Below are 21030 nucleotides of genomic sequence, written 5' to 3'. Positions count from 1 at the left end.
AACTCAAATCCCTTTATCCTACACTTTGGTATTATTACTGCTGCACTCTAGAGTTTACAAAACCTAGTATCCTAAGCTCTGATACCAAAATGTAACGACCTCAAAATATTAATATAAAACGTAACATAAATAATAACAATATCAACCTGAATTCGTGGGTAACGGGGACACCTGTCAATCATAGCGGAAACCTAAGCAGCAGCAAGTATAAAATCTCAATCATCCAACCATAAAACATAATACCAGAGTTTACTACATCATCAAAATACTATATTTATTTATGTTCTTCCAAAATATTTCAAAATACATTTAGGATCCCATAACCAAAACAATTCTGACCCTAGTACATTGCTTACCCTCCTAGCGGGGTAATATATCACCGACTCAACGGCGGTCACGACCTGCCGGTCTCTCAGGGTCTCCTGAAAAATATATTAAGCTTGGGGGTGAGACACTTCTCAGTAAGAGAAAATAAACTAAATACAGCTATGTAGTAACATGAACATTTAAGGCAACTATACATATACAGTACATTTCACATTTCTATAAACGTTTAACATATTGCACTGAATAATCACATACTTTCATATTTGCTAATAAATCATATCGTACATAAAACATATGTTATAACTGATAATACTGAAAATATACCCAAGATGAATAGCTAGCTAATGTCATGTATTACCCCCTATGACGGGTTGTGCAGCCCGAAGGCGAGACCCGACAATGGCTGGCCGACCACTGCCGAGTCAAAAATGTCTGTAAGTAGGATGGGCTAGCCACACCCTGGTCCGGACTGTCAGGTGGACGTCCACACTCTACTGAAAGCCACATCAATTATCCATCTCCCACCCCCTCATGGGGTGGTTAGCACTAATCTGAACATAGATATCTGATCTATATATAACTACGGTATCGTGCTTCTGAACTGAACTAAACTAACATCCGGGTTTTGATAACATATAATACATGATATTATAGCATCTTTCATAATTTCATAAATACGGCCTTGCGTCGAAATTATACATAAATACGACCTCGCGCCGAAATTATACATAAATACGGCCTCATGCCGAAATCATACATAAATACGGCCTCACACCGAAATCATATATAAATACGACCTCGCGCCAAAATCATACATAACTACGTCATTATGAAAATAATCATTTTATCATGTATTTGTCGGAATGATAATGTACTGTATACTTTCATAATTTCTCAAACCGTACTGTATTCATAACATTATCATATCATAATTTTTCTCCACGTAAAATAATATTCATGCCACACATTTGTTGTATAAAACTATACATTGTATTATGAAAATCATGATTTCTGACATCTCATACATATGTACACGTTTTAACATAATAGCAGTATTTTTTCCCAAACGTGCATTAATTCCATAATATTCAAATATCATACATATTTTCAGGAAATCAATTTGCTTATAAATAATAGTAATTTGCGTGAAAAATAGCTGCTTTAGTTTATTCCCTTACCTGACTACTGAGAAAGCCCCTAAAATATCTTGGTCTAACACCCGTAGGTTTCCTGATCAATACCCTGAAAATGAAAACTCTCAGTACTAAACTTTAGTATTTTCACATGTACATCATTTCTCAATAACTACCATAAGGTCAAATTTGGCTTAAAAAGCCTTACCTCAACTCAGAGATGATTTCCAACTTGTTTTCACCAACGATCCGCTCTGGAAGATTTGGAGAGAACTTCCCCAAGAGCGTTGTGGTGGCTTCAGATTGTCAATCCGGCGTAAATTTGGCCCAAAATTGACGAAAGAGAGAGAGAGAGAACCGAAGGGGAGAGAGAGAAGAGAAAGATTGCTTAACTGTGAAGTAAAAATCTGAATTTTTGATATTTATAGAGCTAGATTCATTGACAAGTCCTTTAATAATTTCATCGACGAAATCCACACCTCGTCGATGAAATTCAGTCTACTCAAAAACCTTTCTTGGTATCTCCTCGTTGACGAATCCTGTCTTTGTTGACGAATTTTCTTATACCATGGTTGACGAATCCCCTGTATTCGTCGACGAATCCCTAATGATTCCCTCGGTTATTCCTTTCAAAGTGTAATGTCGTCGACAAACGCGAAGGCCTCCTCCTTCTGTTACTGTTTTCCATTTCCCTTCCTCTTTATTATTTAAATTCCATTTTTATTCGCATTGTCACACTCATCCTTTCAAAAATATTTTGACATTCATTTTATCATAATTATCTTTGTACATGGTTTTTTTTTTTGAAAAAAATTTAACAAAATTTCGGTAGCATGCCGTGTGTAAATTGGACATTTTCCCATAAAACTTGTACCTAAAATATTGTTGTTTTCACAAAATAAAACATTTCAAGCATACAACAACATAAATTCACTACCAAAATGCAATTCATAATATACTCCATCAGCTATGCAGTTGGCGTTCAACACAAGCATGTATTGCAGTAGTTTAATATATACAACTCATATAACATAATACCATCCATCAAGGAAATATTACTAGGAAAAAGTTAAAACACAATTCAACTAAGGTTTTCTAGTTTTGTCCAAAAGGTTGCATCTCAAACATTCTTGATGCAGCTTGGGTTGTGCATGAAGTTGTTACTTAGATTGTGAAAAGGCTTGTGATAGATTGAGTTGTGGTTTCTTGGATTCAGTTATGGACATAAAAAGCTTTGGTTATAGATTGAGGAGATGGATCTTTTTACGTAAAAAGCTAACATAAATTTTCTGAGGAAAAGAATGCATCAATTGACAACAATATCCAAAAACAATATAAAATATGAAGAAAAGGTATCTTGTTGTGATATCACGATGAGGAATTTTTTTCCCACTGCACAAGCTTCACCTCTAGATGTTCCATTTTGCTACTCAACTCCACCATCAAAACTTAAAAAATATGAAATGAAGGATATGGCCATAATGGTTACAACTATACTAAGAGACAGGTTCTGATGGAACACTTGAACAAATTAATTGATAATAGACACTTAACCAGGTGCTTGGTTTATTGAGTGTTCCATCAGAACTTTCATTTTTTGAAAGTACTCGGATATGGTAGAGGATCCTTTCTTCATGGTGGCAAGTTGATAATGAGTGCGAGTGATATGGGCTTGAGATTGAGAGACAAACATTCTTTTAAGAGAGAGCTAGAGATCACGGGAAGTGGTGCAGCCTATGACATGCGAGAGAATATATTCAGATAGGGAATATATGAGGGTACTGTGAATGATTTGGTCTTGTTGGTTCCATAGTTGGAATGCTAGATTTGGAATGGTGACAGTGGAAGTTGAGGTAGATGTTGGAATGGGTATGGTGGAAGGGGGAGGAGGATTGGTGCCATCAACAAAGCCATAGACATGTTGGCCACGTAGATAGAAAGTGACCTGAGCACGCCAAAGGAGGAAATTTTTTTGGATTAATTTGATGGTGAGCTGATGATGAATATTGGTGAGGCTAGCGATAGGAACAGAGGTGGAATTTGGGGATGGTTGTGGGTGAGTTTTAGTAGAAGATGGTGGTGACGATACAGAGTTCTCCATTGGAACAGAAGAGAGACGTAAGTCTTGGTGGCTCTAATACAAAGTTTGAATACACAAATATTGGTATATTATCTCCTCACATATTGCAGGAGTTTACATTACTATATATAGAATGTAAATAGAGGAGTTTGTTCCAAGAGATTGTGAGTAAATACATTAGATTACAACAGAATTTTAAATACAAAAGATTGTTGAGATATCTTCATTATTTGAATTTAAGAGGTTGTTGAGATATCTTCATTATTTGAATTTAAGTTGCTGTAGTGATCAGTTACGGGATCCTTGGAGATAGTTTCAATAGAATCCTTAACAAAACTACATACCCGCAAAGAACATCACTGGATCTAAACAGTAAATGCTATACCTAATTCCATGGAGCTACACAAGCTCCAAACCTTATATCATTTAATACAGCTCTCACAAGTTCATCTCATAACATCATAAGCAAGCAAGAAAAATTCGCATCCAATAATCACGCATAACTCTTAAGATAGTTACAAACTTCATATAGAGATATCTACCTTGCTTGAGGACTTTTAATTTTCAAGTTCTACAACATTCATTTTAAGTGAGTTTGTTGATCTTATCATTTGCTCATTCCTCCTCGGATTTTGAACTGGAGCCATCTCTACTTCCAGACTCTCCTTTAACTCGGTTACCACATGACTTATGTTTGGTTGGTGGATGGACAGAGGTGACACACATGACATGGCAATCTCCATGGTTTTCCAGGCCGAATTCGCATTGAACTTCCCTTGCACACTTGGATCCACAATGATACCTATATCCCCTTCTCCAATAATGGAATTAGCCCATTGAACAATGTCAGTGTTCCGATACCCTTTTATCAGTGTAGGATGGCCTGTATTTAGCTATAGAAGAACAATTCCAAAACTGTATACATCACTTTTCATGGTCAACCTCTTGGAGGAGAAGTACCTGCACAGAAATAGCAATTAAATATGCTAACCAAGATTCTATACTTCTTAATTATGCTAGCGATAAAAGGTTCAGCATCACATAGTCACTGTGCAGGCAACATAACCAAGGGCTAACCCTGCGTAATAATAGGGGTAAAACAGTCGACCTGTTTCACAATAGGGGAAAAATGATCCACAGGCCCCAGATAGTTTTAAAAGGCTTAAGAGTAACTTCAATTAATTTTCCTTGTATTTGGGAGCTTGAAATTCGAACCTTGAATATTTGGATTTATACAAGATTAGATAAAACACAATGCTAAATTGTACCAAGTTTCCTCCAAATCCATACAAATCCAAATCCAAGTCCCAAAATTCATGTGGGCTAAACACAACCTTAGAATGGTCCAAATGGCCATGAGATAGTTTTACAAGTCCGAGTACCTTCAGCTACCTTCAGCCACTGGAGAAGGATTGGGATAATCCCCACAAATTAGTATTTGAGAACTTTCTGATATGGAAGAAAGAAAAATTGCATGCTCAGAATTTCAGTGTAGCTGAATTTCAAGTTTGGCAAAATCCTTTTACTGCACACTGGTGAAGACATGACCAAGGGCTGAAGGTCCAGGGCTAAAATTCTTGTCGGCAAACAGAGAAAGAAGATTCATGTGAGACCAGCAACTATTGAGTCAACCAATGATTAGGTTTGGGATATGTGTGTCCCAAGAAGTTCATGTAACTATATTAAAAAGTATAAGAACTTACTTATGGTTGATGTATCCTAGGGTTCCAAAAATTTCCGAGGGCACAAGATAGCCACCTTCAACTGGAAAATCTCTTGAAGCCCAAAATCTGCTAGTTTAGCCTAAAAATTTCCATTCAGTAAGATGTTTGTAGACTTAACATCTCAGTGGATCATTGGTGGTTTACAGCCATTGTGCAGATATTCCAATCCTACAATTCAAAAAATAAATAAAGTAGTTAACTTGTAGTAGCATACAATAATCTACTGATGAAAAAAGTGAGAAATTTGAAGTAGAAATTCCAAGTGCAAATTTATCTGCTTGTTGAACTTGTGCTGCATCAATTGCTATTCGTAATCTCTCTTCCCAACCAAGGACATAATTTCTTTTTCCTGCAGCCATAAATGAATGTCTAAATTTTTCTATAAATTTTGTCTTTATTGAGTGAACTTCCATTATGTTCCAGCACAAGGAAGTAGCCAAGTGAACATAAAGCATGTATAAAAAACTAAGTGTTCAAGCCTCCAAGCTAAAATGAAACTTTAAAAAGCCAAAATCTTAAGTTGATTCATGCAAACATGGACACACACCATAAGAAATTTTAAGATCAAATCAAGTTATATTTGGTTCACATAATGTTTATTTCTAGGAATACAATGGTCGTAATATAAATATTTGATAGTTTATAAAAGATAATAAATGGTCATGTCATAAAAAAACAAATAACAATGCAAAGTATTTTATGAATCCATGACATAGAATAGCAAAGAATGTTGGGATTGCTGGTGTGGAACCGTCGGCGGCAGCACCTCCCCATGCAACTTATGTTGAAATGAAGACCAGCAGCCCTCCACCTACTCTGCCAGCTATGCTGACATTTAGCCACTGCTCTTTGAATTTTTTGCTCTCCCTTGTGTATATATGGGCTAGCTGTGTATGTGTGAGTTGCAGTGAGTATTGTAAGCCGCGTGAAGTGAGAGTGTGTGTAGAGAGTTGTAGTAAGAGAGAGAGAAGAGAGAGACAGAGAGAGTTGAGCAGTGGCTCCTCCTTATAATATTTCTCCCAGTATAGTGCAGTGGTGTCTGCTCCGAGGACGTAGGTTGATTCGACTGAACCACGTAATTTCCGATGTTCTAGTGTGGATGTATTTGTGTCTATTTTTCGTGTGTGATTGTTGCTCCAGGATCCCTTCCGCCCAACAATTGGTATCAGAGATTAGTTGGAGTAAAATCGCCAGATCGGAGAAAAATTCCCGGATTTTGAGCCTCTGTCCAGTAACTCAAAATTTTATTTTGAGGCTACCATTGGACTCCTCTCGTCGAGACGAAGCAAACGGTGTCAACCGGAGCTCCAAACGACTTTAGACAACCCTGCACGCACTGCCAAAGTCCAGGGACGTCTCCACGCGCTGGCAGGTAGTCGACGGCACCATCCACGCGCGTCCATACGCTGGCAATCAACCAACGAGTTAGCGGGAGGAAGAAGACGGTCCACGTCAGTGGGACCTGCGCCCAGTCAGCGCCCAGTCAGCACCATGTGGCGCCGAGAAGGCCGCTTGTCAGCATCCGAGTTAGCCCTACGCCCACACCACGTCATCAAGTGGGTCCCACAACCGCTCGCCAATAGGTGGGTCCCATAGTGCCACGTCAGCAGTGGGCCCTATGATCCACGTCAGCAAACGACGCAGTTAATGGCGTCACTAATGCCATCAGAGAATATTCCATCCGTGAGAGGAATATTCTGTTAAAGTTGACCAGGTTTGACCAAGAGTTTGACCGGGCTTTTTGAAGCCATTTTGGGTCCGTTTTTCGAACGACTTAAGCCATTTCTAGTGTTTTCGGCTGTTTCGAATTCAATCGTGCTGTTCAATTGAGCTAATTCCATCTCTGGATCAGAAAATTGAGATGTCGAACAAAAAGAGCTCTTAGAACGAGATGTTTGACGACACGAACTTCAGTTTCTGGAAAATGCAGATTGAAGACTATTTGTTTGGTAAAGAGTTGCACTTACCACTGATGGAGAAGCCAGAATCCATGAAAGAGACCGAGTGGGAGTTGCTTGACCGAAAAGCCCTCGGAGCCATTAGAATGACATTGTCAAAGTTTGTGGCGTTCAATATCAAGCATATAACATCCACCAAGTCTCTAATGGATGCGCTCTCTAATATGTACGAGCAAGTTTCACCCACAAACAAGGTACATCTCATGAAAAGACTATTTACGATGAGCATGTCTGCAGGTGAAAGTTTCAGCAGAAATTTGAATAATTTCAATGAGTTGTCGGATCAACTCGCCTCAGTCGGGATAACGTTTGATAATGAGATTCAGGCCTTATTGATTCTCAGTCAGTTGCCTAAAAGTTGGAATGGTGTTATTACTGGCATCAGTAGCTCCGTAGGAAAATCGAAGCTTATATACGATGAGGTTGTTAGCATGATTTTGAAGGAGGAAATCAGAATGCAGTCAAACCATGACTCCACTTCGAGTTCAGCCTCTAACATGGAGAGTCGAGGCAGAGGAAACAGGCATGGACGATCAAACAACCGTGGCAGATCTAGGCCAAGGCGATCTAAATCCAGAAATCCCAGAGGTACTCAGGACACAGGTTCCTAGAGCATAAAAGTTATCGAGTGCTGGAACTATGGAAAAACTAGTCATTACAAGAACCAGTGCAGAAGTCAGAAGAAAGAATACGAGATGAGGGCAAAGACAGAAGCAAATATTGCTTCCGAAAATGATGATTTGTTGATATGCTCTTTGGAGAGCAAAAAGGGGTCTTGGGTGTTAGACTCTGGAGCTTCATTCCATGTCACTTGCAGCAGAGATTTCCTGGAGGAGTATACATCAGGTAATTTCGGTAAAGTATATCTGGGCAATGATCAACCTTGCAACATTGCTGGTAAGGGGACCGTGAAGATCAAAATGAATGGGTCAGTATGGAAACTGAAAGATGTCAGGTATATTCCAGACCTGAGGAAGAATTTGATCTCTGTCGGTCAATTGGAAGATGAAGGTTATAACACATCTTTTCATTGGTGATGAATGGAAGATTTCGAAGGGTGCATTGACAATTGCTCGAGGTAAGAAAAGTGGTACTCTTTATGTAACTCTTGATGCATGTATGTCTATTACAGTTGCTATAGGAAATGATGATAGCAACTTATGACATCAACGACTCGGACACCTGAGTGAGAAGGGACTCAGGGTGATGCACTCAAAGGGAAAGTTGAGTGATTTACAGTCGGTGAAGATTGACACATGTGAGGATTGCATATTTGGGGAGCAAAAGAGAGTCAGTTTCCAGATAAACATCAGTACCCTGAAGAAGGAGAGACTTGAGGTAGTCCATTCAGATGTGTGGGGACCAACAACCATTTCGTCTATAGGAGGAAAGCATTACTTCGTCACGTTTATCGATGATCATTTACGGAAGGTATGGGTTTACTTCTTAAAGTATAAATCTGATGTTTTTGATGCTTTTAAAAATTGGAAAGTGATGGCAGAAAACGAAACTGGTTTGAAAATCAAGAAGCTGAGAACAGATAACGGTGGAGAGTATGTTGACACCGAGTTCAAGAAATTCTACTTTGAGCATGGTATCAGAATGGAAATGACTGTGCCAAGTATGCCTCAACACAACGGCGTAGCCAAGCAGATAAACAGAACATTGATAGAAAAAGCCAGAAGCATGTCTATGCAGTCAGACTTGCCAAAGATGTTTTGGGCAGATGCAGTCAACACAGCAGCTTATTTGATTAATAGAAGTCCTTCAGTACCATTTGACTATAGTCTACTAGAAGAAGTTTGGAATAAAAAAGAGGTAAGACTTTCACATTTGAAAGTTTTTGGTTGTGTTGCATATGTACATATCAATGATCATGTCAAGGATAAGCTGGATCCGAAATCCCGAAAATGCACTTTCATCGGTTATGGTGGAGATGAATTTGGATACCACATTTGGGATGATGAAAACAATCAAAAGCAGAGATGTGCTTTTTGATGAAAAGGTGATGTACAAAGATAGGCACATAGTAGAATCCACTGAACCAGTTCAAAGAGAATCAACCTATGTAGATATGGATGATGTCCCAGAATGTGTCGGGACACAACAGAAGAATGCTGAGGATCCTCAGGTGGAAGAACCAATGGAGCAGATCGTCGCACCACCGCCTCCTACTCTAGCTCCGGAGCTTAGGAGATCTACTTGACCCCATGCACCAAACAGAAGGTATATAGATTATTTACTTCTTAGAGATGGAGGAGAGCCCGAATGCTATGATGAAGCATGTCAGGCAGGAGATGCGAACAAGTGGGTGCTTGCAATGAAGGACGAGATGAAGTCCCTCACCTCCAATAGAACGTGGGAACTAGCTGAGTTGCCCAAAGGTAAGAAGGCCCTTCACAACAAGTGGGTGTACAGAATCAAAGAGGAGCGTGACGACTCCAGGAGATACAAGGCTCAGTTGGTAGTTAAAGGCTTCAGGCAGAAGGAAGGAATTGACTACACCGACATTTTTGCACCAGTTGTGAAGTTAGCAACCATAAGATATGTTCTGAGTATTGTTGCCTCAGAGGGTTTACATCTTGAGCAGTTAGATGTGAAGACGAAGTTTCTTTACAGTGATCTTGATGAGGAAATCTACATGCATCAACCAGAAGGATTCTCAGAGAAAGGTAAAGAGAATCTGGTATACATGTTGAAGAAGAGCTTGTACGGTCTCAAACAAGCTCCCAGACAATGGTACCAGAAATTTGATGGCTTTATGCACAGGAATGGTTTTCTAAAGTGTAACGCCGACCATTATTGCTACTTCAAAAGGTATCAGCATAGCTATATCATTATGTTGTTATATGTAGATGACATGTTGATCACAGACCAGATATAAAAGAGATCAGGAAATTAAAGCAGCAATTGTCAATGGAATTTAACATGAAGGACTTAGGCTCTTGGGATGCAGATCTCCAGAGATAAGCATCAGGGAACATTGCAGCTATCTTGGTTGGAGTGCATTAGCCGTGTTCTATAGAGGTTTAATATGAGCAGCGCCAAAGCAGTAAATACACCTTTGGCTAGACACTTTCGCCTCTCCAAGGATCAGGTTCCCCAAATAGATGAAGAGAAGGACTTCATGGCTAAGGTTGTAACGTCCTCAAAATTATTACCATTTTTTTTTATATATATCTATATCCATACCTAAGCAGCGAGAACACATATCATACAACCATTCACATATATACTATATAATACCAGAATCCAGTATATACAAACTATAGTTATACAAAAATACCCCTCCAGCATCATTTACTCAAAAATATACACAACTCTAACAAAAACTCACCCTATAACCAGGGTAATCAAACACTCTCTATCCGCGAGCCTGATCTGTTCGCCTAACTGGCTCACCTGAAAAATGTTAAAGTAATGGGGTGAGACGACGATCAGTAAGTGGAAATATGCTATTACTAGTATGTGGCAACTAAGTTAAAGATACTTTTAAAATAATAACTAAATTGTAATACAACAAATAATCTGTAAAACATATCTTTCTTTCTCAATTTAAAATATACTGTTTCGTCTGTATTTTCTACTTTTCATACTGATAATATCATACTATACTCATCATATACTATAAAAATGTATACATATACATAACTGTGCTTTATCCTTAGGACTCTGTACGTCATGATTTGATCCCTCATGACAAGGTTGTGCGGCCTGTAGGCGGGACTTCATTTGGTCGACCCTCCAGATAAGTCAATATACTTTACTCTACCTCAGGGCGGCCAAAATGCATCCACTCCTAGGCTCGGGACTGGCTACTACCTCGTCAAAATCGGCCCCTTCCACCAAGTAAACTGGGGAGATGCAACCTCTTCGAGCACGACTGAAGGTACCCACACACTATCTGAGATATGTGGTTGCACTCTATCTGTATATAGCAACGGTATCGTGCTCTGTAATTTATATCTGTACTGTATCTATTTGTAACCTTTCCACATGCATCTAATACTATATACATATATACATATATATATATATATATATATATACATATATATATATATATATATATATACTATTTTACTGTTTTCATCATATTTCCAAAATTACCATAACGCTATCTTTCTGTACTGTAAATATTATAACTTTATATACTGTATCTGTAGCATCTTGATGCTATTTCTGTATATCTGTCTGTATACTCTGTCTATATACTCTGTATTTATACTCTGTATGTTATGGTAATAGGAAACATGACATGTTATAACTCTGTATGTACTGTTCTGTATAAAGCTGTGATATTTATATATACTAATCTGAATAAAACTGTATACATGTATATATATATATATATATATATATATATATATGTCTGTTTCATGAAACTATTCGTATTAAAGCTGTAAATGCATGTAAATTTCTCTGTATAATCTCTGTGAATATATATCTATATCTGTATATTTTGTATAACTCCATATACTGGGAAAAACTATATAAACTGTATATACTGTCTATATTTGTGTATTCAGTATAGTATGATATATTATAAAAGCTATATAAATTCCTTTATCACATGAAAATCTACTCAGGCCACACAAGTATTTAAACTTATATTCTGTAAATATTGTATAGTAAACTGGTATAAATATGTGTTTATGAAATCTCTGATAGCATTATAAAAACTCCTAACATAGCATATTTCCCTTACCTTAACTTTGAAAAGCCTCTATAAAATTCTGGCTCTATACCCGCAGGGTTCCTAACTCAACATCCTGAAAACACAATCCCCCAAAAAAAAATATCAGTATTTTCTTACCTACAACATTTCTTATAACTGAGGGAAAGACAAATACTGAATAAAATACCTTACCCTGAGATTGGGACGAAATCCAACCCAACTTTTCTAACAATCAGCTCCGGCAGACTTGCAGAGAACCTCGCTAGGAGCGTCGTGGTAGCCTTAAATTTTCGATCCGATGAGAAACAGGCCCGGAAACGAAGAGAGAAGTGAGAGAGGGACGTAGCGAGAGAGAGAGAGAGAGGGGCGCTGAAATGTGATAAAAATCTGACTTTTTTCAACTTATACGGCCAGATTCGTCGACGAGACACGTCACCTCGTCGACGAGTCCTTCAGTAAATTCGTCGAATAATCCCTGTATTCGTCGACGAAATTCAGACCAGCCTAAACCTTCGCTCGGTATTTTCTCGTTGATGAACCCCTGTATTCGTTGACGAATTTCGTTATGTGCTCGTTGACGAAACCCTGTATTCGTCGACGAATCCTAGCAATTCCTTAAAATTATTGTTATTATTATTATCTCCAAAATGCGATGTCGTCGACGAAGCCTACTGCCTCCTTCTGTTTTTGTTTCCATTTCCCTCTCTTTAATATTTAAATATCATTATTTTTCAGGTCGTTACAAAGGTACCTTACGCCTTAGCCATTGGAAGTCTCATGTATGCCATGGTTTGTACCAGACTAGACATTGGCCAAGTAGTGGGAGCAGTCAGTAGATTCATGTCTGATCCAGGGAAGACTCACTGGGAAGCGGTGAAGTGGATCTTCAGGTACCTCAGAGGCACTATTGATAAGTGCTTATGTTTCGACAAAGGAGACTTGAAAGTCAAAGGGTATGTAGATGCTGATTTTGCTAGTGAAATCGATCACCGCAAGAGCACCACCGGATACGTGTTCACTGTTGGCACAACAGCTGTTAGTTGGATGTTGCAGATTCAAAAGATTGTTGCTCTATCCACTACAGAAGTTGAGTACGTAGCAGTGACAGAAGCCAGCAAAGAAATGATTTGGTTTCAGGGTTTGTTGACAGAGCTTGGGTTAAATAAGGAGAGGAATGTTTTGTACAGCGACAGTCAGAGTGCGATACATCTGGTAAAGAACTCTGTATTTCATTCTAGAACCAAACATATCGGATTACGTTATCAATTCATCAGATCTCTATTAGAGGATGGAGTACTGACACTTGAAAAGATTCAAGGTAGCAAAAAACCAGTTGACATGTTGACGAAGGTGGTGACTACAGAAAAACTAAAGTTGTGCTCAATTTCAGTTGGTCTTCATGCTTGAAGACAGACATGAGCACATCATTCGTCTATACACTGGTTGAGATGCTGCCTCTGTCTCCAAGTGGGAGATCGTTGGGATTGCTGGTGTGGAACCGTCGGCAGCAGCACCTCCCCATGCAGTTTATGTTGAAATGAAGACTAACAGCCCTCCACCTACTCTGCCGGTTATGCTGACATTTAGCCACCGCCCTTTGAATTTTTTGCTCTCTCTTGTGTATACATGGGCTAGCTATGTATGTGTGAGTTGCAGTGAGTATTATAAGCTGCGTGAAGTGAGAGTGTGTGCAGAGAGTTGCAGTAAGAGAGAGAGAAGAGAGAGACAGAGAGAGTTGAGCAGTGGCTCCTCCTTGTAATATTTCTCCTAGTATTGTGCACTGGTGTGTGCTCCGTGGACGTAGGTCGATTCGACCGAACCACGTAATTTCCGGTGTTCTAGTGTGGATGTATTTGTGTTTATTCTTTGTGTGTCATTGTTGCTTCAGGATCCCTTCTGCCCAACAAAGAATGACTATTCTCAAATTTCACCATATCTATTCTTATCTTATTTGATGTTAGATGGAATATACAAATTCTTTTCATGAGTGACTTTTTCTTCAAGCTAGTAATCCCCATACAATTCTTATCACATTTTCATCTTATTCTATTACATTACAATGAATATACATTTACAAACCAAATGTAAAAATAATACATGACAAAAGTCCACTTAAGTCTTTATTAGCCATGTATTCGTAGATGAGTGCCATATTGGCGCCTTCGTCACAATACCCAACAAGAGATGTCAAGTTTCTGTGATGAACTCTCATTAAAAGTTTGGCCTGAAATTTAAACCCATGTTGTGGTTGAGCACATATGTAGAAACATTTGCATACACAAGATATTCATGAAAGATATTTCAAAAAAAGTTTATTACATAGTTAGACCTTTTACTTGATGTATATATGCAAGTTAGCTTTAATTGATATATACATTTTTCTCAAAGCTATGGTGTAAAAAATTGATGCAAAGTAATTACCTTTGATTGAAACTGCTTACACCCTTGAATAGATGATGGAGAGAGAATCTTCACAGCAACCTCAGTGTTATTTATGTAGCCAAGGTAAACTGTCCCAAAACCTCCTTTTCCAAGAATCATTGTGAGGTTGTTGGTAATACTCAGAAACTCAGAGTGTCTAAACTGTTGTTTCTTTGATTCCAACGTTAAATTTACCTTCTTCCCCTTCTTCTTGTCTAATTAGATCATCACAATTTTTATGAACATCGTAAGTTGGATGGAGAAAATTTTGCAATTACATGGAAACTAAATTTGTATCTTGTGTAATATTTCTTAGTTAACTCGCCTTAAAATGCGAGCATAACAGTTATCTTACCTTGTCTTCTCCTTTTCAGGCACCACAAGGCAGCCAACGCAGCCATGAGGATGAGCAGTGCAGCAACTGAAGCTACTATGGGAACAACCACATTCTTCTTCTCCTTCTTCTTCTTCTTCTTCTTTTTGAAGGGAACTTGTGAAACAGGATTCAAGTTCTCATCCACACTAGCATCAATTAAGTTAATCATAACAAATTATCAAAACAATGGAATCATATACGTCAATAGTATGAACAACTAATAGCTGTGGACTCCCCTTTTACTTATTTAACCAATGTGGAGGATAATTTTTCATTTTAAATGAAAAGGTTCAGAATGTATGTATGTTTTTGTGTGTCAAATACTTGGGGTATTATTAATTGGTTTTTGACAAGTAGCAGACCTCAATGATAGTAATCCCCTCTTTGATCGTTGGATGAGTTCCACTAGAACTGAACCCGTGAGCTTGTTTCCTGCTAAATTTCTGGAGGAGTATGGACAGTTACCACTATGCTCTTGACAACAAGCAGACAAACAATAGTATTTCCAAACCCAAGAATTAACTTACAGGACCGAGAGTGGCAGTAGAGACAGAAAATCAGGCACCGACCCTGTTAAATTGTTGTTTGATAGATCCCTGAAAGAAGTAATGCCCTTGTTTACTCACTTGATAAAAATTAATTGCAATGGAACATAGAAGCAAGACACCAGTTGAAGTTGGCACAGTAAATAGGACTTACAAGGACCGTATCCTTGTGATATTTAATATGTATGAAGTTATATTCCGAGTCAATCCACTAGAGGTTAAGTTCCTGATTGCAGGTAAAAATATGTTACAATTAAGATGCCATTTAAGAAACAAAAAAGAAAAAGAAAACAAAACGTGGAAGAAAAAAGATGCAATTGAATTAAAAGGAAATGTGAGAATCAAATGATGACTAGAGGAGATGATGACTTACAACGATATAATACTGGGGTGGGGGGGGGGGGGGGGGGGGGAGAGGGAGAGGAGCTGCAGTTTAGACCATTCCAAGAATAAGCTTTTGGGGCACATAGATCTCCTTGCCAATTTTCCTTTATCCTATATATTGACTTAATCTTCGTGATGGCATCAACTGTCAATTAATTATGTCCAAAGATATGCATGAGAAAGAGACATTAGGTTTTTTGTTCATATAAATGTTAGGAAACCTGAAAACAGTGTACTCTATAGTTCCTTGAAAAATTTAAAGTGAAAAAAATAAAAATTGTTTTACATAATTAAACATACCTTTAGGTTTTATTTTTGTTTCAATATTTTAGTTGTGTAAAGCATAGTTTCTGTTCCCATTTGAAACATTTATGCTTTCACATTGCAGATCAGAGCATATATGTGTTGCCAAATTTAATTAAAAAGCACCTTTTGGAAAATTTAACTCATGATCAAATTTTTCTTTTTCAAAAAAAAAAAAAAGGCAGAATAAAAAAGAAACAATCCAAAAAGGCTCCAAATGAACTCTATACAACAGAGAAATTAAAAGACATGTCAAGAAAACCAGGCTTTAAAGAATTAAAAAGTTCTAGAACAAAATAGCTAGAAATTAATCAATATAAGAACATATATACCATCATTTTTGTCTGCCAGTGATTGTAAGAGCTCTTTCTCCACGTAAATTTCCCAAGCATTCATGATGGGTGGAAGGGTTGAGTTCATGGTTTTGGTGATTGAAAAGTTGAATTGTGCTACGGTTTTGGGGGCTGTGCTGAATATGGTAATCCCACGTAAGTATTTAGGAGGGGCGATGACGACGGGAGACCTTGAACTACGCTGCGATGGAGAGAGGATTGGGAGTGGAGGAGGGAAGGAGAAAATGGACCAAAGGAGAGGGGCTGGGGCTGCAAAGGACGACGATGAAGCAAGGGGCGATGACGACGGGCGACTGCAATGGGAGACCCCGAACAACGCTGCGACAAAGAGAGGATGGGGAGTGGAGGAGGGAAGGAGAAAATGGAAAGGACCGGGGAAACCCACCGGGTAAAAGTGTGAAATAAAGTGTTTTTATTTTGTTTTAAAAAAGAAAAGTATTAGTAACGGTTCTCAAATGCATCACTAATAAGGGGTCAGTAGTGACGAATTTGTAAATTCGTCACTATTACTCTAAATTAATTTTTTTTTTTTTTAAAAGGGAAGTTTTAGTGAAGGTCCTCAAATCCGTCACTAATAATAGGTCAATAATGACGAATTTAGAAATTCGTCACTAATACTCTAAATTAAATTTTTTTTATTTTTTATTTTTAAAAGGAAGTATTAGTGACGGTTCTCAAATTCGTCACTAATAATAAGTCAATAGTGACGAATTTAAAAATTCGTCACTAATACTTTGAACTACAAATTTTTTATTTTTATTTTTTAAAAAGGTAATATTTTTGATGGTTTTCAAACTTATCCCTAATAAGAGATCAATAGTGACGAATTTGTAGATTCATCACTAATACTCTGAACTAAAAATTTTTAAAAAGGAAAGTATTAGTGACGGTTTTCAAATCTGTCACTAATAATAGGTCAATAGTGACGAATTTAGAAATTCGTCACTAATACTCTGAACTAAATATTTTTTTTTACATTTTTTTTAAAAAGGGAAGTATTAGTGACGGTTCTCAAATCCATCATTAATAAGGGGTCAATAGTGATGAATTTGTAAATTCGTCACTAATACTCTAAACTAAAATTTTTCTATGTTTTTTTTTAAAAAAGGGAAGTATTAGTATCGGTTCTCAAATCCGTCACTAATAATAGGTCAATAGTGACGAATTTAGAAATTCGTCACTAGTACTTTAAACTATTTTTTTTTAAAAAAAATGAAAGTATTAGAGATGGTTTTCAAATCCGTCACTAATAATAGGTCAATAGTGACAAATTTAGAAATTCGTCACTAATACTTTGAACTAAAAATTTTTTATTTTTATTTTTAAAAAAAGAAGTATTAGTGACGGTTCTCAAATCCGTTATTAATAAGGGGCCAATAGTCACGAATTGTAGATTTGTCACTAATATTTTGAACTAATTTTTTTTTTATTTTTTTTAAAATAATAGTAGTGACGGTTATTTAATCGTCACTAATGTTTATCTTTTAGTGACAAATTTAATTCGTCACTAATACCACATAAATTGTTGCTAATATTTTTTCGCAATAATTTCTACGCAAAACATATTTTTCACGCGATATTTTCTGATTTTTAGTGACGAAACTATTAGTGACGAATTCAATTTCGTCACTAATAGTGCCGTATTAGTAACGGTTACTAAAACTGTCTCTAATACCCTACTATTAGTGACGAATTTGAATCCTTCACTAATAATTTCGTTACTAAAAATCAAACCTTTTTTTTTTGTAGAGAAGTAACGCTCGAGGAATGGGGTACCGAATTGTGCCATCTGTATGTTGTCGAGATTTGAACACGTTGGCTTGAGACCAAGTGACCATTGAGTGAGTTTGTGTAGGTGCTGGTGTTGGAGGTATCTCAGTGACAGAAGGAGCAGGGGACAAAGTTGTAGGTGACTGAGGTGATGCCATTGTAGGTGATGAAGTAGTTTGTGAATTAATCACATATGAGCCCGTTGGTGAAGCAAGTAATGGTAATGGCAAAATGGCATGAGTTTGTGATGAAGGTTGAGACGTGGACCTGCAAATGGGAGAAGAAAACGGAAAGGAGGATTCATCGAAGATAACATCACTTGAGATGTAAATTCGATTGGTGTTAGGATTTAAACATTTGTAACCCTTATGATGCATGCTATATCTGATAAATACACATGGAGAGGAACAAGGTTGCAATTTATTGCTATTGTAAGGTCGAAGATGTGGATAGCATGCACACCCAAAATTTTTGAGAAGATTATAATCTGGACTGCACTTGTATAATTTTTCATAAGGTGATAAATTATTGAGCACAACAGTAGGCATGCGATTCATATGAAAACATGCACTTTCGCAAGATTCATCCCAAATTTTCTATGGTAATTAGCTGTCAATGAGAAGAGCAAGTGATGTTTCAATGACATGTCTATGTTTTCGCTCAGCACATCCATTTTTGGCATTTGTATGTGGGCATGACAAACAGTGATGAATGTCTTAAGTTTGGAGATGAGTATGGAGGGACTGATACTCACCACCCCAGTCAAACTGGAAGCACTTTATTTTAGTATCAAATTGTAGTTCAACAAGTGCTTGGAAGGTGGGAAATGTGGGATAAACATCGGATTTGCATTGAATAGGATATAGCCAAGTAAATCAAAAAAATACATCAATAAAAGAAACATAATATTTATTTCCAAGATATGAAACAACAGGTGATGGATCCCAGACATCACTAAATATTAACTCTAAAGGAGATGAAGAGATATGTGTAGAAGAAGAAAATGGTAACTGATGGCTTTTAGCTTGCAAACACGTAGAGCATGGAGCAGCAATTTTATTGGAAGAGACCGGAAATTGAAACTTGGAGATGACACGGTGAATAGTTTGAAAAGCGAGATGCCCTAGGCGACGATGCCAGTTGACATTTGTTGTGCGTTCACCGACAAGTGCTTGTTTTATTGGACTGGAAGGAAGTTGATAGAGACCATTCTTAAGATGCCCTTGAAGGATTATTTTTTTTATGCTCCAATCCTTAATTACAAAGTGAGACGCATGAAATTAAAAAAAAAAATTGGAATTATCATGAGCAAAATTACTGACTGAAAGAAGATTTTTTGTAATGTGCGGAACATGAAGGAGATGTTTTAAAACAAAGGAACGAGTGGAAGTGCAAAGAAGAGAGGAGCCGATGTGATCAATAGATAAACCTGAGCCATTGCCAACATGCATCTGATTAGGGCCATTGTAAGGTTTTGCATACAGGTTGAGATTGGATATCACTGGTCAGATGATGGGTTACACCGTTATCGGGGTACCAATTTTCATCAGGTGCATTTGGTTGAGAAGTATAATATGCTTAATGGGACTGAGATGGGGCTTGTTGAACAGCATGATCAAACCTATAGTGGCAGTTAAGAGCAATGTGACCCATCTTGTTGTAGACCTGGCATGTAGGGCGATAGCCATTGGAAAAGGTTCCCATTGATGGAAAATGACGATCCCTATCATGACCACATTGACCACGTCCACCATAGTTATGTTGGCCACCAGAGTTGTTATGGATGGGCCACTAATTCATGTCTTGATATGGATGATTGCGAGAGGCCATATTGGCAGAGGACATGGCAAGATCGGTGGGAATCTGATGTTGCTCAATGCGTTATTCATGCACTAGAAGATGTCCATACAATTCATTAAGAGGTAGAGGATCCACACCAGTTGTCACAGACGTGACAAAGGGATCATATTCGGTCCTTAAACCTGCAAGAAAATAGGAGATAGTTTCATAATTATTTAAAGGCTGTCCGAAAGCAGCAAGAGTATTAGTGAGAACTTTCATTTTTTGAAAGTACTCAGATATGATAGAGGATCCTTTCTTCATGGTGGCAAGTTGATAATGAGTGCGAGTGATGAGGGCTTGAGATTGAGAGACAAACATTCTTTCAAGAGAGAGCTAGAGATCACGGGAAGTGGTGCAGCCCATGACATGCGAGAGAATATTTTCGGATAGGGAAGAAATGAGGGTACTGAGAATTATCTGGTATTGTTGGCTCCATAGCTGGAATGCTGGATTTGGAATGGTGATAGCGAAAGTTGAGGTAGATGTTGGATTGGATATGGTGGAAGGGGGAGGAGGATTGGTGCCATCAACAAAGCCATAGACATGTTGGCCACCTAGATAGGGAGTGACCTGACCACGCCAGAGGAGGAAACTTTTGTGGGTTAATTTGATGGTGAGCAGATGATGAATATTGGTGAGGCTAGCAGTAGGAACAGAGGTGGAATTTGGGGATGGCTATTGGTGGGTAGTAGAAGATGGTGGTAAGGATACATTGCTGTCCATTGGAACAGAAGAGAGACGTAAGAAAAAGAAACATCTTTGCCCTCGGGCATAAACTCAGGTGGTAAGGAGGTTCACCAGATGGCCTTGGACAAAGGTGAAGTCTGGGGTTCAAACCCTGCCGCCTGTAGTGCATATCCACGATTTACCTCTTACATATTGGTTGAGGGCACGACTCGCGTAGGCATGGGATTAGTCTGGTGCGTAAGCCCAGGAAACCCGGCGTATAAAAATAAAAAATAAAAAAACCATCTTCGGACTATGTCAAAAACCCCATTCCGTAAATAACATGTTAGTTAGTTGTAGAGTTTAATTTCCTTCATTTTTGGATAATAGTTAAATTTGGAATTCAACCATATCGTTCCCTGTGTGGATGACTTAGAGACTTCCTTAATTACTACTGGATGACACTCTTA

The 21030-nt window shown here is 37.9% G+C and overlaps 1 pseudogene; it reads right to left on the bottom strand.

The window, feature by feature from the left end:
* Positions 1 to 4097: 4097 nt before the first annotated feature.
* LOC131167570 (putative leucine-rich repeat receptor-like serine/threonine-protein kinase At2g19230) lies at positions 4098 to 18210 on the bottom strand (annotated as a pseudogene).
* Between the last annotated feature and the right edge of the window lie 2820 nt (positions 18211 to 21030).

This window comes from Malania oleifera, chromosome 11, assembly GCF_029873635.1.
Source record: "Malania oleifera isolate guangnan ecotype guangnan chromosome 11, ASM2987363v1, whole genome shotgun sequence".
Taxonomy (NCBI): domain Eukaryota; kingdom Viridiplantae; phylum Streptophyta; class Magnoliopsida; order Santalales; family Ximeniaceae; genus Malania; species Malania oleifera.
This window is presented reverse-complemented; position numbering and strand designations above follow the sequence as displayed.